This window comes from Polyodon spathula, chromosome 17 (assembly GCF_017654505.1).
Source record: "Polyodon spathula isolate WHYD16114869_AA chromosome 17, ASM1765450v1, whole genome shotgun sequence".
Classification (NCBI taxonomy): Eukaryota; Metazoa; Chordata; class Actinopteri; order Acipenseriformes; family Polyodontidae; genus Polyodon; species Polyodon spathula.
Genome location: NC_054550.1, coordinates 14,366,357 through 14,390,006, shown reverse-complemented (window position 1 = coordinate 14,390,006; position 23,650 = coordinate 14,366,357). Strand labels below are relative to the sequence as shown.

The window sequence follows — 23,650 nt, the reverse complement described above, 5'->3', positions numbered from 1 at the left end:
CTTTATTCTTCTTGCTCCTTAGAAAATGAATAAATGTAATAATAATTTGGATTGTTAGTTTTCTTTTTATCTTATAACAAATACACATTTATGATTGTTTTGAAATACTTAAACATACATAACATTAATTGTTAATCTATTTACATCATGAATCTAGGGATAATTAAGCCAAAATTGCTAGTTCTTATTGAGGTATTATGTTTATTGTGGTTAATAATTACAATATGAGCTGTAATGGGTATTTTCTTTAATGGTAATTGGCGATGACACAGTTGTGACATAAACCCAGATATAAACTGTAAATAAGCACGACAATTTAATCTGGTGTCAGAGCTTTTTTTTTTTTTTTATCTTGCATAAGACCAGATTTTTGTCTTCAGTTTATTATAGAAAGACTTGGAAAGTTGAGAGGGGCTGCTGTATGTTTTAAAATGAGAAATAGTTTGGCTTTATTATAGAAATACATAAAAAAGTGCATGTGTCTATATTTTCTTTATTTTTCATATTATAAACAAAGTATTTTTAGGAAAACATAGCAATGCGGCCACCAGTACGTGTTCAATAATAGGAAATTGCCAGAATTAGAAACCCAGCCTGTCAAAGATCTTTTATTTGGGCTTTAAAAAACCTGTTTGGCACCAGTAAGAAATGCAGCTACGGCACGGCTCTCAAAGATAGCACGGTGGAAATGCTCTGAAGTTTATTTTACCTCCTGTTTACTGTCATGCCATGTACTTAATTTAGAAACTTTCAGTTTATATTTAAACACATTGGAGCTAGAACATGCATATTTAGACATCGTGCTACACTGTTAATCAGGAGCTTAATAAGATGCTTTTACAACATAAATAAAGCGATCAAAATCGACGTTCTTTCATTAGTTAACTTGAACGGTTGCCACACAGTCATTTTCAGAACATTCTCTAGTTTTAATAAAATTAAAATGAATAACATGCTGTTTTAATAGCATTAGTGGGACTTGTATAATTATATGTATTAGTTGATTGGTGCAAGTGTAGTGTTGTAAAGTTCTGTTACTGTATGTAACGTATGATTTGATAATCAGCTTTTCATGACCATTTAAACAACCCCCCCCACCAGTACACACATCTTGAGTGCCCTGTGCCCCCCCAAGGTTTAAACATTGCATTATGTGGCCTGCCAGAGAATGTAATTCAGTACCCCTGCAGTATGGAGTCAATACTGGCCAGCTAGCGGTGCCAAATGCCTAATATACAGTTTGCAAGGAGAAGAAATGTTTTGTTACTCTGTATAACCATTTGGTTTGTTAAAGGCTCTTTTATCCTGACAATCAGTTAAAGCTTGTTTTGTGTTCCTGCTATTGAATTTCTGCCAGTGCAGTGCAGGGTTTAGCTATCATGTCTAGGACAGGTCCTGAGTCTGTGTGTCCAGTGCTCCAGGGTGAACGTTCCAGCACTGATCTAATACCTGTCTCCCAGATGATGCATGCATGCACTGTGCTATATTGGTGAACAACATGCAGGGTTCCTGTTTGTGTAGTGATGTATATCTCTGTTTTGAAAATATTAAATTTAAATAAATGTCTACTTGTGTGACATCTTCCAATCGCACAACTGGCTAAACTATTATAAAAAAGAATATTTTCCACTTCATTGGTGAGGGTGAGAGCATTGCTTGATTTTCTCACTTGTACAAAAACTTAAAATGCAGCTGCAGACTACATGACACAGCAGTCTAACTCACTCGCACTCCCTCTGAAAGCCTTGGTTTGAATCTTTGGCATTTGTCCATAAAAAAAAAAACTAAAAAAAAACACCTCACAACCCAGCATAATTATCTGCTTGAGAGAGACCTAGGACACACACACACTCTTAGTCTCACTCACTCTCTCACTCTCTCTCTCTCTTACTCTCAGAGCTGCGAGGGAATGGTCTCATCGACCCTGCCAGAACTATGCTGTGTACAGTAGTCTGTATCATCATTCCTCACCTATCATTAGCATCATCCTTCACCGTTCATTCTTCAGCTTTCTAATACACACAGCAAATGAACCAGATTTATTAGAAGTCTGATGCTGACTCACTGGGGGTTATTTTCAAAGGAGATGCACTGGATGATAGAGCTTTACACCTAATTTCGACTGTTTTTTCTGCACCTCTGTTTTTCCCACCCCAGTATTTTCTAAAGCTGCAGAAAACACGGCAGGAAACTATCCGCTAGTTTGGCTCGTTGTTTATTCAGACACTTTCTTTTTGGCGGAATACATAATAATTTAAGAATCCATGTCTATTTTCCAAAAACCAAAGTGATTAATACTTTAATCTTCCACCAATTTGCTTTCCACCTGCTTCAGAATGGTCAATATGTATATCTGACAATATAAAGAGTTACATCACTTCAAATCGATTTTCACCCTGATTTTCAACATATGTTAGTAGCAGCTGATATTATCATTAAGGAAACACAAGCAAATCCAAGGAGAAGGGGGAGATCTTATAGACTACAGAATTTTAGGCAAAGAATAAATGTTTTGCAATTGGAAGCAGTGGCGCTGGAACAATTTTAAGTGGGGGTGCTGAAAGCCTTATTACAAGCTACCTTCTTTAACATGTGGATCTAGGCTTGCACATACTGTACTCTTTTTAAAAAGTAATATTAATATTCAATACTGTGGAAATATGGGAGGGAATCTAAGGGAGAGTGGTATTGCTTATTTGTTTGCATTAATAAATAAAAATGACTTGATCCTAAGAAGAGATTGTGATAAAGAAATAAAAATGTTAGATATGAAGTCTAACCATGTCTTTAAATTAAAGCAACAAAATTAATGCAAAGCGCTGCCATTTGAAAGCGTTTGAGACAAAGCTGTATCAAGGCGGAGAGAGAGCGAAAGACAGGGATTCATTGAAATATGCATGTTTTTTTTGCCTATAAAGTGATGGAACAGGGTGTGCCTATAAATACATGTTTGGGATGCTCGCAGTCTATGTGAAATGTATATATGTGTAAACAGTCTTCCTACATATATTTTTGATTTTTGAATTTAGTGAAGAAGGTAAAACTTTATTTTTTGGTTATGGGTATATCTAAATAACTAACCATTACTTGAACAAGATTAATTTTCATAGGAATGAATGAAAGCAACTGCTTTACAATCGCAATTTTAATTTTAAATATTGCACAGTTAATGACCTGAATCGTTTATACCCATTGACAGATATTGTATCTTGATGTATTTGTACCCTTTAATACTGTAACTTTATTGTAATTGTTAAAGTGGACAGTGATATTGCTCCTGGCAGCCAGAGTACAGAACGGCAATGATCATTTGTATATGCACACACACATTTGTATTGGTAAATGTCAGTACATTTGCCAGTATATTATATATGTTTAATGACAATCACATTTACTACAAACACTCTGTTAAGATTACACTGTTGCATTGTCCTGCAGTTTCACAGATCTTCTAGCAGTGCTTCTACAAAAATATTAAGAAAATATATATGTTTTGTGTTTTGACTTGTGTTTTTTTCGCTGTTTTGGGACAGGTTTCGATTGGCTTATATAGCACTGCTAACACATTTGAACCAGAACAATATTTCAAGTGGACTGCGCTGCTTAAATATTCATTACTTATTAATTGAACACTCCTAAGAACCACAGAAAATGATGCAAGAAATGTGATCCATCAGAGGGTAAAACAGAGGATCGCTTTAGAAAATAGGAGGATATTTTTTAACACACTAACAGGTCGAAAAATTCAGTGCATTCTGCCATTTCCACCAAAAATGAAACCCCTTTGTCTATTGTAGATTGCTTTGTACTGGGGGATTCTTAAGGGAAACTATGAGGCATCAAACTAGCACTCACTCCCACTGCAATGAGTCACCATCCCTCTAGCAATGTGACACTATACTTATCACACTGATGTCATCATTACTCTGACATGACTGTCCTATCAATGGGTCCAAATCATTTCACATGCACAAAAATGGCCATTAGCATAAAGTGTCCAGTGCGATATCGACAGAAGGGGCCAAGTTATACACAAAAAGGGATCAGCTCTGTAAAGATGTAATGTAAAAGTGTGTACGTTAAACAACACAATTGGGGTCAAATTGTCCCCCCATTTGAGTTTCAATATTAAATAGTAGCTACCTGTATAAAAAAAAAGAGAAACTGGGACAGCTGTGGCAATACCCTCAATTCCCCATAGAGATTAGCTGTGTATCAGGAGTCATGGTACTTCTTTATTCTAACTTAGCCGGAGTAATTACCATGAATCTATTGAGGAGAAAAGACAGAGACAGATGTCTGCTACATATTTGAGATTGTAATGAGGTGCAATATCTACTGGTTTATGAGAGTTGAAAGTAACAGAAATGAAATTGTGCAAGCCAGTGCATTAAACATCAACAATAAAGCTCAACACTTGAATCAAATGAATATATGCCAAAATGAAAAAGCTTAACACACTAACTGAATTAATAGGTGTCAGATTTATAAAGTTCAAACTCAAAATCTTAAATAGATTGATTGATTATAATTCAAATTTACAACTCATCATGTTCATATTTTTGTTCCTATTCGAAATCAATACTGAGCATTCTATTCAACTGAAGTACTTTCAATCTGCCCCTTGCTCATTCTATTCCAGTGCTGATTGGATTGCATGCTAGTCACTTCTTGTATTTTCTCCTGTCTTAAAGTCATATTAGCAATAATGTAATCTCTATATTCCACTTTTACTTACAGTAGCGTAATTGTTTTGTTATTAGATAAGAATTTGGGGTTTGTCAGCGACTTTGTTTTAGTTCAGGATTTCACTGCCATTTTTGTTAAGTACAATTTTGATTTGGTTGAAAAGGGATGGATACTTTCGTTAAGCTGCTTAAAATGGCTACAGGTGTCCTGGGAAAAAAGTAGACCGGGGGAAAAGTGGATCGCAGTCTAGAATTTAAAGGGGAGGTTCCATTGTTTCTAAGGTTTAGGCATAGATCACAGTACTAGTGCTACGTCTGAGCAAAATCACATGACCGTGCGCACATGCACCTGGTTTGTATAATTTATGGTGGTGCCCAACAGAGGACCGAGTGCCACCCCCTCTAAAAAAAATAAATAATAATAATAATGTATGGATGGATTGGAAACAGTTAAACGTTTAACAGTTTCTCTATATTGCATAAAACCACTATTGTAAGAAAATTCTATTGAGGTTGTACTTAACTATCTATTTTATTATATATTATTGCTTTCGTATGACATACTGAGTTGGAGTACATTGTCCTGTCAAATAGTACCTTAGAGCATAAAAGACAAAGTTCTGCTGAATACAGTAACAACCAAGTGCTGATGGATCCATAACCCACAAAAGCAAATATTTCCTAAAATGAAATTTTTAAAAAAGTAGCTCTTACTTTAGCGATGTTCTAATTGTTTCCAGGTAAACTGGCCAAGTTCTCTGTGTTGCTGCTCTGGCTGCCCAAACATGCGTTTAACTTTAAATGATTAAACCAGCATTTCATTTCAAAAGCCAGGAGTCTAAACAATACTTCAGAGTCGTTTTAAAGCAACAACACAGACAGAAACGAAATAAATGATATGGTACACAACACGGCTGTCAGTTAAGCCTCAAAATAGCAATCAATTATTTGGGCACACAAGTAAATATCTATGATTGTACCATTCACATACATTTTCTCTCCATTCCTCTCCCCACAACATTATTATTTTAATATCATTGCTGTAAAGTATAAGCTTGTGCACAACAATTGAAGGTGAGTGGTAATTACGCCTTGGTAGCATCAGGAGAAAAAAAAAAAAAAAGAAACACAACATTCACAAAAAGCTTAACAAGTTTAACAGACTACAGGGTGTTACTAAAATATTTATTTAGTATATAAACTCGTGTCTAGTTTACAAATTACTTTCCAAAGTACTGTAACCTATATAAACTAGACACAAGTTCATAAAAAAATGTCTTTTTTTTATTCAGTGACAGCTGCAGTATCACGTATTGTATCTTGTTAATACTGTACCACCTAACCTTCACTATCTGTGAAACACACAATGCGGAAACCCCTGCCTAAAACATCATCACCATCAAAATAATAATAAAAATAATTACAAATAAAATGGTTTACTTACCACAGCATGCACACCCAATTTTAGGTCAAGCTGATTGTTACTCCAAAATTACATTTAACATCACTGATCATTTATTTATTTATTTTTTAATGTTAGTGAATATTGTTAAATATGAACCAGTTCATTATGAAACTCCAAAGAAGCGCAAACTATATACAGTCAGTGTGCACAATTTATCTACAGGTTGTTTGCTATGAATACAAAGCCTGTCACCCTAGAGCCTGGAAAACTGTGCTACCCCTCAGAATGAGCTACCCTGATTGAAAAATATTAGGTAGCTCATTCTGTCAGACAGAAATGATCTATAATAATGAGCTACCCTCTGCTTCAAAACACACACAGCATTTATAACCAACCAACAAAATATGCTTTTTAAAAAGATTTCTATAAATCAGGTGATGTTTTGCAATACGTCTTCATGTTAAAGACCGTGGATCAGAGAGGGTGTACTATCTCATGGGGTGCACTTTTTCATGCTACACTGGTTTTAGATAGCCCATACATGCTTTCCTACCTATAGTTACTAGCAATATTGACTATTTGATACCTGTACAAAGTTATGAGCTAATATTTTACAACTTACCAAAAATGGTAGCTGGGATTTGTGGGTGTGTATCAAAGAGGGAGGAAGTAAAGTAAAAAAAAAATAAAAATATTACAGTGCATGCGAAAAATATCCCGGCGCATGCAGTTTTGTGTGGGCTTGCACACTTTGTGAAGGTATAACTCAGAACAGTGGCCCACCTTTTTTGTTTTTGTTTGCTTACAACGAGCACACAGAGGGGTGTGTACTTACAAAGCATTTTCAAAACTGATTCGCTGGTAGGATAATAATAACAATCTTTATTTTTATATAGCACCTTTCATAGTGGCCCACACAATGAGTCAGTGGCTGAACTGTGATTTGAAACGGGGACCTGCTGGTTACAAGCCTACAAGGTCCAGGATGGGACTAGCTAATCAGATGCTAGTTAACACAAGCAGTAAAAGAACAGCATGTCCACTGCTTGTCTTGCAGAAATTCTGGGTGCGTTCACAGAGATCATTCTGTGCAGATTCTATGCAGAATCTGACCTACTCACCCAATGTTCACATCAAAATGTATGTAAAATACAAGCTCAAACATTGGTGGCGTGGGCCCACGTTCCTGAATACTGGCGGAGCACGACCACCACGGGTCCATATAACTCGCCGCCTATGATCGTGCATAGGCTGTAACATACAGGCTCATCACCTCCTCTGAAATCAAAGCTAGTCTGGGTGCTCCAATTTTTTCTGATAAAAAAGATCTGGAAATGTTTTAGAATTTGACGTTACCAACTCAAAATGTTATCTGAAGAACTCCTACACAAAACTGTTGTTTTCAAGTTCTGATTCATTGGAAGTTATTTTTCATTTAGAAAATGTGGAGCAAACATTGCACTTAAGCTGATAAAGCTTATGTTTATTAAAGGGTATACAGATGTACCTCAGCTGCAGAGGAGTGATGTGTTTTTACACAAGCTTGTATCAGAAACGAGTTGAACAAACACTGTTTGTGATGTCCTTTTAAAGTGGTGATAATGATCTTTGAACATTTAAAGTAAAGCCACCATTTTATCGCCATGAACTTGAATCTCCCTAATCTCTCCTTCCAATGATAATAGGGACAGATAAATAAATGTAGAATGACTCTGGCTGGGGCATTTCTTGGTCCTTGTATCCTACTCAGAGCTTTATATATGTTAAAAATATCACTAAACAAGCACACATACCTATATCCAAACAAATGATTCAGTATTATGTTTGTTTAAAATATGATGATTATTACTGTGCTACCACCCCCTTGTGTGCAGCACTAAGTACTTAAAAAGATGCCAGTGTGAAAATAGCATCCCTTGTAATGTGTGCATGGGAAAGATTAGTTGGGTCATTAATCCACATCCAATTAAACACTGTCCCAAATCAAATTCGAGGAAATCAAATGATTTTACAATATTCATTAGAAATCATTTGTAGGAGATGTGGTTTATGTGTACTGTATATTCTTTTTCACGATACAAACCTAGAAATATACAACTGAAATAAGTTGTGAATTGGTTTTAGTGTGGGACTTGTGTATGTTCTGTAATTATAAAAAATGATCTAAATATCACCATGTTCACAAAACCTAAACTCGCTGAAAGGATGTTATATTAATGTCTGTTTTGGATGTAGTTTGATATATAATGAAACTGTTCTACAAAAGCTAAATGTAAGCCTTCTAATCTTATGTTTTTTTCCACAAAGATATATCAAGTGGGGTGGAAATCACTTGTATGACTGATAAATGTGATTGATATTAACCGGAGTGGGATAATAACCACAGTTGCTAACAGGAGCTGGCCCTGCCCCCATTGTCTTCCATTACAGTCTGGCCAGGACATGTCATTGTGAGCTAGCCTTGCCCCCATTGACTTTCATTACAGTCTGGCCAGGACATGTCAATGTGAGCTAGCCCTGCCCTCATTGACTTCCATTACAGTCTGGCCAGGACATGTTAATGTGAGCTAGCCCTGCCCCCATTGACTTCTATTACAGTCTGGCCAGGACATGTCAATGTGAGCTAGCCCTGCCCCCATTGACTTCCATTACAGTCTGGCAGGACTTGTCAATGTGATAAGAAGCAGTGGGTAACAGTAAGCAGGTTTATTTTATTATTTAGACCCACTTTAAAGACTTCAAGAAATTCTTTGAAAATATGTCCAGATGCAGGTTCTCGCTAAACAAGATACCTCCTCTGTACCAGCACAGGTCATGTATTATTGCATTGTTCATGAGGGGGACTATGGTCTGTTTGGCAGGGGTTTGTGTGCTCAGTGCTTTCAATGAATGCTCAAAGTTAGATTTGCTGTATACATTCATCTTGACATGTATGCTGTTTGGACGACTGCCAGGACATAGCCGTGAGTGTTGTTCCTGTTCTAACTCCACCACACCCCGTTCAGAGCAGAGGAATCGAAATACTGCTTCTATTGTTACCATGTAATCTTTGCAAGTTATTTGCAGCTAGTTATGTGTCATCTGTAAATTCACTGATCACATAACAGGGATGGGTAAAATAGTCAAATAAACTATTTAAACTGAAAATAGTGGTCCACAAATCTATTTAAAATACAATTAGAAAACCAGTTGCCAGAAATGTATTTTAAACAGAAAACAACAAATGTGGTTTTAGAAATTGAATTATTTTCAAAACAGTTGACACCATGTACTGATTTGGGTATATACATATTTATACTTTTATTCTACCATATTAACAACCTGAAAATGTGAGTAGCACCTCATTCATTAACCCAGGTACAGCAGAACACAAGTGGGATAACTCAACCATTCTGATTGGCTATTTAAAAACATACCTATTTACAAAATAGGAAACAATTCTATTTAAAATAAAAATAGAAAATATTATTTCTATTTTAAAACTACTATTTTGTAAATAGTAAAATATTTTCATGCCCATCCCTGTTGCATAACAAAGTTTCACATCAATATAAAGTTGTGCTTTACAGAACAAAATGCATGTGAAAATATGAGCCACGTTTATGAAACTGATGATTTATCAAACTACTAGTTTTAAAATATTATTGAACTGCTTACTTTTAACATTAACAGTTCAATTTTTTTCTTCACAATATATTGTGCAATTAGCACTTAGACTAAAGACCTTCACAAACTGAGCCCATCATGTCAACTTATTTTTTTCAAACTTGATTTGCTGTATTTTCTGTGAGTAACTGACACTGTAAAAGCTTATGACATTCATGTCTGACATCAGGAGAAACAATACATTATCAAGATTTCAGTTTTGCTCAATTTCACCTTCAAACACAACAACTTGAATTAATTTACTTTGCAATTCTAGTGGCGAATATGTGAAAGTTCTGTGTCTCTTTCAGGCATAAATTACCCTTTTTCTGTGTGTACAATCATTTTCTGTTGTATTTGAAATTAAATGTAAGCAAAGTGAAGCAAAGTGTTTTATATGTAAATCAAAATCTACAGAGCATTTACTTCCAATGTAAAGCGGATTTGGCATTTAATAGCTTTGTGTTTACTTCCAACTTAACCATTCGCGTACGCGTATAATTTAACAAGACCTGGTTCAGTCTGCTTTCTGAATTTCTTCATATATTGAGCAATGACTCATCTTTCAACATGACAGCTTGCCTCATTTAAATCAGTTATCTGTGCTTTGGGTAACATTAAAAAACACTTTTTTTTAGGAGACATTACGTTTCAATTTGCATGTTACATTTAGCTGTGATTCACCCTCTTGTGGTTTAACTCATACCAACGGCACACACAAAAAAAAAAAAAAAAAAAAAAAAAAAACCTTTTAACACACATTTCCTGGTAAGAACCATACACTTGCACACATAATGCAACATGACTATGGTTGTGTTTAATACAAGTGTAAATGCATTACTATATCATAAATATGTTTTATATGTAACATTTAACATCTGAACAGTGTTATACAATACAGCCTATATATTGTTTTTAGCTATTATAGAATACAAATATCCATCTGCTTTTTAAGGCTTATTTAAAAATGGAAACCTTCATTCCCATACTATGATGTACTCTGGCCAACCTGTGGATGGGTCACCTTTAGCCTGTTTGATTCCACTCATCTTGTTTACAAATATCTTGGGATACCAGTATAGATAACTGCATACTATTAATCCAAACGAAAGGCTTACACTGTCCAGCAAAAGCTGGAGGCCATTGACAGATTAAAGGCAGGCAATCTGAAATTAAAGTTTCTCGAGAGCTTGGTGTTCCGGGGGGAACTGCGAGGATGGATGAAAGATTAAATGAATGATGAAGTTGTGCGGGTTTGTCGAGGCAATCTGAAATTAATTTCAGGTGCTCGAGAGCTAGCAGTCATGATAGCAATAGGTGTTCCGGGGGGAACTGCGAGGATGGATGAAAGATTAAATGAATGATGAAGTTGTGCGGGTTTGTCGACCAAAGTATCCAGTGAAGAAGGACTGAATAGGAAGAAAACCTGTTTGGCATCCAAACTGGAGACCGATGCGGCAACGTATGTCTGGTTTAAACAGCAGTGTATTCAGTGTGCTCCAATTTCAGGTGCTCAGGTTAAAGCAAAAGCAGAATCTCTAGCAGTCATGATAGCAATAGCACATGGAATTGAGTGTGAAATTAAGGCAAGTGATGGATGGCTTTAGCAATGGCAGAAACGGCATGGTATTAAGCAACTGATAATTGTAGGTGAACAGCGATCAGTGGGTGCCGATGCTGTATCTACCTACTTGTCTGCACTGAAAAAAGCTAATTGTGGATGGAAGATTTGTTGAGGAACAAATATACCACACTGTTGAAACATGGCTGCTTTGGAAGCTGCTCCCAGATAAGACACTAACAGAGAAACAAGAAAAACAAGCGGAGTGGTACAAAAAAATGAAGTCACTTTTACTGTCCTTGTGACAGCAAATAAACCTGATGTCATAAATTGCCCCTACTTGTCATAGGGAAATCCGCTAACCCTCTGCCAGTGATCATTAGAAACAACTCCAATGCATGGATTTCATCACACCTCATGAGAGATGGGTTTTTCAATCACTTCGTGCCAGAAGTGAAGTACAAGCGTCAGCAAAAACTTCCATTAAAACCTACTGATTTACAAACATCAGAGTGCTTTTCTGCTTGCAAACACCACTTTAAAACTCCAGCCTATGGATATGGGTGTCATCTGCAATCTGAAGCGTGTATCGACGAGAATTGTTCCTCAAGATTGTCATGCATGACACTGTCTCCCTCCTTGACTTTAAGTCATTCAATGTGAAAGATATGATCTACTTGATTGCCGAGTCATGGAATGCTGTGAGAGATGATTGAAAAGTGCTTTGTGAAGGGATTGGGAGATGCCTTCTCTGACTCGCCACAGTCAAATGTTGACTTCTCCCATGAGCCAGAAGAAGGCGACATAGTCAATCACACAGCGCTAGTTGGAGCTCTCTGCAAACTAAGAGAAACTGCAAGCTCCCTGGACATAGCCACAGAATTATTCCGCGCCTGGGTTCATGCTGATGATGCAGAACCCGTGAGCGATGCACTTACTAACATTGGTATATTGTGATCTTGGTACTGCAGAGAGAAGAGCCCAAAGACACAGATGTGTGTCTGATGATGATGTTCCACAGGATGAAGAACCCCTGCCAGCCGGTAGCAAAGTTGTTGCAAATCTGCGGAAAGCATTGTTGTCTTTTGAAGCTCAAGATGTGTCAGAAATCTGCCCTTTGAAGTTGAACTTAAAGGGCCTCATTAACACCGCAGAACAAAATCAGAAAAAATACAAACAGAAAAAAAATCACAAGTTATTTTAAAAAAGATCTGTCATAGATCATGGTGTTTTTTTTTTTCGTTTTTTTTTTCACATTATCAATTTGTACGGTATAATCTGGACAGACACATACACAAACCGACAGGTAGATATGTAGATCGATAGATACATTATAGCAATTCGGTTATTGCTTGTCATTTATTATTTGACTGAAAGAAATGTTGTTGTTATTTATTTAGTTATTTAACCTAGTTTTTAGTGTTTTAATTAATTGTCCATACAGTGTTAACTTCTGTGAGCTTTTGTCTATTGTTGATTGACTGCTTTTTGTAGTCCTATACATATTTTGCGACACTACACTGTTATATTGGCCGAAAAAAATTACATCTTTTTATTTCATTTATTATAGTTAATTGTAAGTGTAAATTGTCAATACAGTATTAACTGACTTCTGTCACTTATATGATATGCTATTGCAATTCAATGAATGAGGAACATGCATTTCCTACAAAGCAACTCAGGGCTACGTTAAAATGCTGTTTATATTTCAGTTAATTGTATGTATCCATGTAATGTTGCCACAATGGAGACCTAATGTACTTGTATGCTATGTATTGTTATTTCACCAAATACAGTAAGGTAATTTAGCCTATCCTGCTGCGTTTTACCCCCCCACCCCCACCCCACCCCACTCCAAGTGCAGTGATAGCCAAAAAGCATTTCATTATGCAGCATAAATACTGTTTGTATATTTGTTCATTAGAAGAACACAAAATATTATTTTCCTTGACATTTTTCTAATTTAACAAATTCATTTTCATGTGGATCAATAGCATAACTAATGACTGACAACACTTTGCAAAAATAATCAAAGTACAGCTAAAACAGTATATTATACACTAAAGAATAATCACGGTTTACACTTTCACAACATTGCACCTGAATTCTGCTCTCTAGCAATATCAGAAACACCAAACATTCAATGCTTCCACTCAGACAATGTATTGATTTGTTTTGTCATACAGCAGTTCCTGACCTGTTAACTTCTCTGTATTTTATTCTTTCTGTAGCTGTTCAAATAAGTAAAAAGCTCTGTTTTTTGTCTGTTTGTACCATACACTATTTTAAATATGTGTTTACATTTTAAATTGTACAACAGTGCACTGTCACAAAAAAAAAAATAATAATAATAATACACTGAAATGACCCTATAAGTTTATTTTATATTCAGTCACAGTCTTAAATGTAGCAGTCATATCAAAATAATATTTGCTGGGATAATGAATTAACAGCAAGAATGTTCTGCTTGTGTTCTGCTTCATCAATGTGTCACTTGTGGTATTATGGGCCTGTCGCACACACCCACACACACACATACACAAGCACAGTTTCAAATAATAACTATCTGTGCTCTGGCTCTTTTATCCTCCAAGAGTATAGGTGGCAAATCATTTTACATGGTTTTAAATACATCTTACTTTGTTACTTGATTCTGTATTGTGATTGCACTGTATCCCTCAAATGTGCCTTGTGTTTGTTATCTGTATCAGTACAGAATGTGAGTGAGTATATTGTATGTTCTATAGCTTGCTGCCTGCCTCCCTACCAGACATACTGTAAACTCGTGTTATGCTTCCATGGCTCAGAAGTAAACGTCTGCATATTAGGCTTGTGCCAGTATTTAAAACAAATGTAAAATTAAAAAAAAAAAAATGTAGGAATTAAACAAAGATCGTATCAAACACGTACTTTTTTTTTTTGTTTGTTTGTTTGTTTTGTTTTTTGGTTTCAGACCAGTGCAGACTGCATTTTCAATAATATTTTAAAATAAAAAAAAAAAAAAAAAATAAAACTTTTTTTTTTTTTTTTAAATTAAAAAACAAAACAACAACAACAAAAAAACGTCGGTATGGTGCAGGCTGATTATTGCATTTTCAGTTTACACAAGTAATATGATATAACTCCAAGTGCGATAGAGTGGTGGCATAGTGGCTGATGAAATGTATTCATATTAATAGTACTGCTGCGGATTCACTAACGGCGAGATGGAAGTATATGCTATTCTAAGTAAAAAATAAAGGTATATATTATGGGCGTGATTTTTTAGTCATCTTTATACTCCAGAATTTATAATGGGAGATACGTGACAGCTGATCGGCGTTTGTATGGTAGGTACCAAAAACCCTCGATTGACGGTGATGATGACGATACCAATAAATTGTAAACTCGTTCAGCACCATACCGTGGACAGTTCCGCCTGCTGAAGCGCGCGTTGGTTATGGATGTATAATATGTACAATGAGCACTGCCCTGCCCCCCCTGCCCCCTCCTAACCCGAGTCCTGTCACACACAATTACTAATATAACACAAAATATGTATTTATTTAATTATTTATTCATATTGTAAAATGTCAAGGCCCTTGTGTGACCCACACGCAGTTAACTGTCTGTTGAATCCTCCGTGTGTTTTTGAACATTTTAATCCCACAGTTTCGGTGCCAGGGCGTCTGTGGTGGGCATGTAATCACCACTGGTGCAGAACACCGGGGATATTGCTAGAGGTTCTGAAGACAACCAAGTACTGTACGGAGCTAATGCAAAATTGTTCAAACCGCGACGAACCTTTAGAACTGAAGTACAGGATTCAATAATCCGGTGTGCGTTTGTATACTGGGGGTTACTTGCATTAGCAGAACAGTATAAAATGACACTACTGTGATTAAATTGTCAACATGCAAAAGTGATGTGGTGCCTGTGCAGCTGTCTCTGCTGTAATACATCTTGCTGATTTTTTTTTTTTTTTTTTTTTTTTTTCATCTTACTGAAACACATCAGGTAGAACCTCGGTTTTACTGCAGAACGTTCGGCTCGGGTATGTAAACGACATGTGTTAGGTTTTCTAATGTACAGTTAGTTAGTCGGGAGTGACCCTTATGTTACCAAAAATCAACCAAACAGAGCATAGTGAGTTTACTTCGCAATCTGAGATACCAGACCAACCTTGGCATAGACAGAATTACAAATCCAGTTAGTTCTATTGCAGTAAATGGCACAAGCACCCACACAATAGTTTAAACAATTAGCATGCGGTTTATGCTTATGCCAAACTGGCGAGTAGGTCCGGCCACCAACAAACACACACACACACACACACACACACACACACAAAAAAAAAAAAAAAAAAAACAAGTGGTCGGATGAAATATACCCCCCTTTTAAAATGCATATATATGATCAACAATTTAGAGGTGCGACTAAATGTACTGGACTATTATGATTCCATACCGTACTCGGAAATGAACTTAATAAATACATATTTTGATGGATGAATTAATTAAATACAGCAACTCACCTTCCCTTGTAGATTCCACAACGAGTCATCAACAGAAATCCGTGGTCTCCACTTCACAACACCCCTGACAATTGCAACGAAAATCCATCTGCAATTTTCGAATCAATTTCACCAGATCCAAACAAGCATCCGCCACATACTATCCAGGTGAGAGAAACCCACATAAGTTTTCATACTATGTTTATTTTGGCGTGTGCTGTTTTTTTATTTCCCTTTGAGCACAAAAGTTTTCATACTATGTTTATTTTTTAAACTGGTGTTTTTTTATTTCCCTTTGAGCACAAATCTATAATAAATCTACACTTTTTTTAAACTGGTGACCCGCTGCTCCGTCTTTATCAGGGTTTCAGTCCGGTTTGTTTACAGCGATATCTTTATGCTTTAGTTTAAAAACATCCTTGAAAATATTTAGGTTTCGACCATATTTCACACCAACCAAATCCAGTATCTAGTATTTTTTTCCAGTGCCCCATCATAGTCCAATACTGAATGTCTGATGCCCCCCACCCCCAAAACTATCTTGGTAATGTTTGCTTTCTTAAGAAGTAACTTTGTAGACTCCTGCCCAAAGGAATCTGATTCAATTTCCAATCACAACCCAGCGCGGAACAGTTATTTTCCCTTTTACTGTACCCAATATGTTTGTATTCTTTGGAAGCGAAAACAGCAGAAAATGCAAGCGTCATACAAATCGGTGACAATGTTTCCCGTCTTTATTTTATGTGACTCGCTTAAAAATCCGAGTGCCTTTCACAAAAATCGATCCACATGTTTTTGTTATTAATGTTCCCGTTTAAACAGTAGCGGCTTTCATTTCTTCCCCCTCAACAGCCCCTTTTCAAATCATAAAAGCATATTGTACCATTTAATTACAGGTCATAGTTTTACTTCCATGTATTCTATCTTCTCAAACCATCAGAAGGGAAGACCATGAAACCAATAAGAACCACCCCTCGCCAAAAAACAAAAAACAAAAAAATCTCAAAGATGCCCTTTTCTTCTGAAAGTAATGTTCATTGTGAGACTCCGAAAAAGAAAAATCAAAAACAGAGTAATGTTACAAGTTGATTCCCGACTGTGATTTGTTGTGCGTTTGTATTTCTTCAATGAAAGCTCAGCTACACCCGAGTGTATATATTCAATAAGATATCCTATAAAAATTAGAAAATAACAGAGCACCCATTCCATTTATTTAGCTAAATCATAGCTATGCATTAAAAACACCAGCCCTCGTCTCGTTCAGCAGTTCACTGCATACTCCCTCAGCTGCTCCCTCTAAAAGCACGCCGGTTTATAATCCACAATGTCCCGAGCGCAGGCTGCTGCTGCTACTTCTGCTGATGCTGCTGCTGTCAAATGCGTGCAGGTTGCAGTTGTGCAGGAATGCTCCCTCTCCGGCATCGCTCTGTTGCTGAATGTGTTGTCCCCGTTCTCTCCAATTGCACCCTTTCTTACTCGCTTCTTGTGCTGGATAAAATACAATTACCTCCCATCATCTTGCCACTGATTGGTCAATTGCATTAACACTTGATGCCATGAAGAGAAACAAAGGGGAGATACAGTACTACAAGAATGCCCAACTCAGAAGCTCCTGACGGCAACTGTTATGCGCGGGTGCCATCTACCGGCCGCTTTGTGGCTCACCGTGTCAATATTATTTGTATTATTATTAGCTGATTGTGAAGCAGTCACAAGACCGTTCTGTGCAGCATCAACGCAGAGACATGTCATAATATAAGTGATACAAATCATTGCATTACGCCCCCATGTTTGACAAATAATTAGAAAACGCCTTCTTATTAACGGCAGCAACACCAATGCCATTCTACTAACACATACTGTAATTCTAAAGACAAGCGAAGCTATACAATACTGCAGAAGGATAACATCCTTTCTTATGACACTACTCACCAGAAACTTGAGCCTTTTTGGCTGTGCAATTTGTGTACCTTCCCTAAGTTACTCTCAAAACAAAAACAAATATCAAAAGTGATTTTCTAAATGGTAAAACAAAACACATGAAACAGCCTTAATAAATAAGAATATATAATTGTAGAAATCTATTTCTTGTAACTTTTTTTTCCTCATCCACAAAATCAAAACTTTTGCTACCAAAGATTTTTTTTTTATAATTATTTGTTTTCGAGAAAGTTCTAGAAATTATAAATTTCCATAGGGGTATGTCAACTTTTGACTACAACAGTGTACGAGTGACTGCGGGCGTGTGTGTGTGTTATAACACAGCAGGGAGGGGGTTAGTATCCTCCCTGCATAAAACAAATACAAATGCATGTTTTGTTTAATTATTTTATTGTTAATTTGAAGTCCAGGGACTCATCGATGAATGGAGCAAGAGCTACAAGTCTTTGTGGGTAGAATCATTCATCCACCAGTAGTCCATACAGAACTGCCACTCTCCATTCTTCTTTGAAACCAGGACTACGGGTGCAGTCCATGCACTGTCTGATGGCTCAAAGAGACCCACCTCCAGCACTCACTCAGGAGGACTTTCTCCACTGCTTCCTGCCAGGCCAGGGGTAGTCAGCGGGCCGCAGCTTGCCATGTTTCGCCATACTTAATAATATGCAGCATTATACCTTTTGAGTTTTACCATGCTTATCTGTTTTAATACACTTTCTTAGGGGAAGTTAACTAATAAACAACCAGTGTGAAAAAACTGCACAAAAAAAAATATGTAGGCTGAACACAATGGTTGTAAATATATTATACTGTAAGGGAAGTATTGAAGGTCTGTGAACTATTTAATAAATAGAATACAAAAAATGATGCAAACAGGGGATTTTTGACTGATGTGCAATGTTGCAGACTGGATTGCAGACTGCACATGGCACAGCCAGTTTGATCTTGGTACAAGATAAGATTGGTTTATTGGCTCAGATGGAACTGTAGCTTTAGATACAGCACTGGGCTGATGCTATATGAGGAACAGCCTCAGCTTACTGGGATAAGTAACACCTGTGGAATTGGATCCCTGCTTCACAAATCAAGAGTAAGTAGCTTCAAATTACATTCACTTAGGATTTTGTTCCCCCCTGTCCCCTTACATCTTTATTATGTTTTGATATAACATGAAGCAAAATAGCGAAAAAAGAGAGATCCTATAGCAACATGATTGTAAAACAGAGAGATCTTATAGCAGAATGAATGTAAAATATTTGAAATAGATGTAAAGCATACAAAACAAAACACTTTGTGCACTGGCAGAAAGGCACGTGCTATCAGTCTTATTTCATGTTCTTGAAGTCTGGAAACATGGCCTGTTATGGAGTGTTAAGATTTGATTTTCGTTGCCTGAAGCTGCTCTGCTTTCTGCAGGGTTTATGTGTCCACCAGAGTCAAATTAACAAGGGTAGACAAAAGGTTTCTGTCTCCTGCTTATTTATCAACAAGGTTATACAGGCTTTCCACCAGTACTGTAAATCTGTCAGCAACCAGGTAACTTATTCTTTACTCGGACACACTTGTGCAAGCAACACATCAGCTGCTTGGTCATGTGCCAAAAAAGATCATCTAAAAGTGTGGTACATCTTGACAAATTTAAAATATATCCACAAGGTGGTACATGATATTTGCATTTTACTTTGTTATATTAATTTCACTATATATTATATCTGTTTCAATATACAGTGCTACCCCATTATAACTTGGTTGTCGGGGTCCATAATTGGAGACTGCGTTATTTGTGTTTCACCTTATAATGAATATTGGTACTTTTGTTCCTGAAATGATTTACAATGGCCAAATTAATATTGTAGTGTACAGTGGAAAATGAAAAAAAGGAGACACACACAATTTGCAGGTCCTAGAATCCATTCTTGATCCCTGTCAGCCTACAAATATGCACTCAAATCCTATTCTTTTTTTTAAAAAGTTATCAACAACAAACAATTCCCAAAACAGGGTACGAACAGCTGCATGTAAGGAGAACATTTTAATTAAATACAGTACTGTATTAAATTGTTACTTACGTTGCAACTGGAAGTAGCCTACGGGGTCCACCACTTGGATTAACCCAAAGAGCTTGAACAGACCACAGATGTTTCTTGAGAAAACCACATTATTCATGGAATACTGAGGTAAACGCTTAGCAACAAAAAAACAGTTCTTCATAAAATCAGGATACTATTAGAAAAAGGTAATTTTTAAATGCTGTTTAACATATCCATATTCTAATAGCATTTGAGCCTTCTCACCTTCGGCTTGGGCATGTGACTGCATGAAGCAGGCATTAGCACACGATTAAGCCCGCTCCTTTGGGTTCAAATGCTTAATAAAATTATAAAATCAGGAATTTAAATTTTAGTCACAAGCTTTATCCATAAATAAAACACATTTCATGAAACAATTCTAGGATCAAATGTAAAATAATGTGATATCCTGTTTTTTTGTGATCAATTTTTTTTTTTTTTTTTTTTAATTTTTAATAACATAAACAAAGCATAAAAAAAAAAAAAAATAAACTATTTACAGCATTGCCAATGCTTGCCCATTAAAAAAAAACAAAACAAAAAAAAAAAAACTAAAAGTTACTATAATATTGTTATCTAAAAATAAAATTACATATCAAAGATAGAAGCTAGTATGAAGGTAATGGAAAGGAAGCCCATGTCATTTAAACGTCAGTGTAGCCAAATTGGCAGCAGTTGCACTCCATGCCTGTATAGTTGTCAGGCGTGCCTTATTAATCCTGGCTGTGGAGCATTCCAAAAAAACAATGCTTCTAAAGTCCGAGAGCCAGGTAGCAGTCATAGGATGAGTAGGGTCTATCCAAAGCTGTAAAATGGATTTCTTGGCTGCAGTTAACCCTGCCAGAAGTATCCTGCTCTGGTGTAGAGAAAGGCCCAGGGAGGAGTCATCATTCAATAGAAATACAACCAGATTTTTTTATGATCTGAATCTCTGTCAGCTCAGTAATAGTTTGAGCTACACTGTCCCAGAACGCAGCCACAATTGGACATTCCCAAAACATGTGTAGGTATGTGCCCACTGCACCAGTCTGACAAACTGCACAGAGCGGACTAGGGGACCTTTTCATTTTAAATAGTATGTATGGAGTAGCATATGCTTTGTGGATAAGTTTAAAGTGTATTAATTGGTGAGCTGGGTTCTTGGAAGCTAAAAACATATTGTTCCATACTTTGTCCCAATCAGGAGAAAAGCCCAGCTTTTCCATTACAAGCTCCCAAATTTGTGTAACTGGCAGCGTATTATATGCTTGTTTTAGCAAGTGTCCATAGATAGTTGAGACTGTCCCTCGTGAACAGCTGTCTGTCACCAGCCAGTCTATCAAAGGATGAGGACATACATCTGAGTCCTAAAGCACACCTTAGTCTTAAATATAGAAAATAAGAGAAAACTGGGCAAGAGAAGTCTTCCTTGAGGTCCTGGAACATTTGAAGACCTTTATTGTTAAAAATATCTTTAAAACTATGCACACCGCTATTTGACCAGACAGGGTATATAAAAGGCTTACCTCCTGTCAGTAAATGATTATTATTCCAAATAGGAGACGAATGAGAACTTAAATGGACCTTTGTCACAAAGACGGCCGGAGTGGGGGAGGTCAGACCAGAAACAGGAATCAGGAAATGAACGACAGAAAGGTGGAGTTTGGTGGAGCTGAGTGTTTGTTTGTGCTCAGCATTTAATGAATTAACAGAATAGTAAATAAAAAGGTTGTAACAAAAAAAAATACAGGACATGGCACATTCGCCAAAACAAACAGACAAACAAAATGGACTATACAGACAAAACACGGTGAGCAGATATTTAACGATTATTATTATTATTATTACACTTATTATTACCTCCGTCTCCAATCTCGTTCTCCACTTACCGAACACACAACCCCGAGTGGGTGAAAACATGCAACTTTTATTCAGCTGTACCGAGACTCGATTGCTAATCAATCATTCAATTGGCGTCGCAGTTCAACTGCATGTGAATTAATAAAGTGCAATTCCCTGTGCTAACATATTATTATGTTTTACTTGCATGTGAAGTGCTGTGCAATCCTTGTGCCTAAATACAAATATACATTTTAAACACTTGTGTTACACAGACCCGTTTATATCCCATGTACCAATGACTATACACCAACATTAACACACAACATACAACACAAAATACACACAGGGGTGGGCACTTTGCCACATATACCCCCGCTTGTGCAAAACACACATGGTCTCAATGGCCACCTCCCCCCTTAAAATTTTACCCCTTGAAAATACATTTTACTGTCCCAGTGTTAGAAGTACAGGGTAAGTTACACTCAGACCCAAAATCTTATCTGGATTGCTCATAACAGGATTCATACTTGGTAGCATTTCATTATTATTATTAATTCTATTACTTTTGAAATTCAAGAACCTTGTGAAAGATGCAGCTAAGCCTCGACTAAAGAAATGTTTTGAGACTGTGTTCACTTTCAGCTCCACCAGGATCCCTAGGGCATTGATAACGCTAAGCTTCCTTTGTTTAATCCTATTTACACTATCACTGGTTCCCGCCTCACTGACACAGCTATGATCATGTAAAATATCCTTAAATATTTCAATTCAAAAGGTAAGGATTTGAGGAGCATACACACCCACACATGTGGCCCATACAAACCCTTTGCCTGTCACTCACAAATAATTGTCAGCTTTGAATACTTCAAGGACAAATGAATATCATTCCCCATTACACTGTTACCAAGAGGAACTGCTATTTCCTCTACATGTGCTCATCCAGTGATAGACTTTATCAGCTCAATTCACTTCCTTGTGGGCATCAGTGAAACCTATTTCACTCATTGATTACTACTGAATGCACAGATATGAAAGTGTAAATTATTTCAGTTATTTCTTTTCCAACAGGTAGATAAACAAGGGTTTATTTTAGATTATGGGTTTTGTTTGAAGTGCATTGAAACCTGGGTTATATGAGACGTCATGGATGTCTGACATACTATTGACACACACTTCAGCTGATTGGATAATAATAGTGACATCAGCATAAGACACTGGAGACATGTACTTACTGTACCTCACAAGCAGATTGCTCTCAACTGAATTGTAATACATCTGTCTTTGAACCGTGAGGTTAGCATCCGGCCCTTGCATCTTTATTAAATTCAGTTGGTTTAAATACAAACCATTAAAATGCACCAACAACCACCATTGTGCAACATCAGTTTGTATAAAATAGCAAGAAAGTTATGTAGACAAATATTTCAGCTATCATAACACTAATTAGGACATTGGCCTACACTTCTGACTACTTCACTTCACTTTGGTTTGGTTAAATAATAATCAATTGCTATGCAGTTTCTTTTCTTCATTTTTTTTTGTTTTTGTTTTAGCCAATAGATACTTGTATTTTTATTGCATATAAAACAGATTTTAAAAATCAGTTATAAATATCTAATGATTAAAGCTTTGTGAATTGGGCCTTAAAGCCATTACACTATCGTCCTTGGCTGAGTCTCTCAGTTCAACATTCCTCTTCTAACTGCTCCTGCCTCCATTAAACCCCATCTACACAAGCTCTTGTGATACACACTGTCTTATTCAAGGTCATTTCTGTAGTTCACATTGATATTAGTGACTCTTACAATTTTGTGTATAGTAGTTCACTTGCCTTTGAAGGTTTGGTCTCTAATCCACATAAAATTCATTTTACATTAGTCCTTCCATGAAGTTACATTAGTTTAAACAACCACTTCCTGATTGATAGGATCTACTTATTAAAGGATTGGATGAGAATGTAGGTCAGTACTGAGGTTCACGCTCTCACTCTCTCTCTCTCTCTCTCTCTCTCTCTCTCTCTCTCTCTCT

The 23,650-nt window shown here is 36.6% G+C and overlaps 1 protein-coding gene across 5 annotated transcripts in view; it reads right to left on the bottom strand.

Moving 5' to 3' along the window:
- LOC121330057 (leucine-rich repeat-containing protein 4C-like) overlaps positions 1-23,650 on the bottom strand; it is a 674,313-nt gene that overhangs the window by 124,099 nt on the left and 526,564 nt on the right. The window contains exon 1 of one of the 5 annotated variants that reach the window (XM_041276315.1): positions 15,813-15,951. The exons of the other annotated variants lie outside the window; for them this stretch is intronic. The gene's annotated coding sequence lies outside the window, so the exon portion shown is untranslated. Of the gene's footprint in view, positions 1-15,812; positions 15,952-23,650 lie in introns of those variants that run through there. 5 annotated transcript variants of the gene reach the window in all.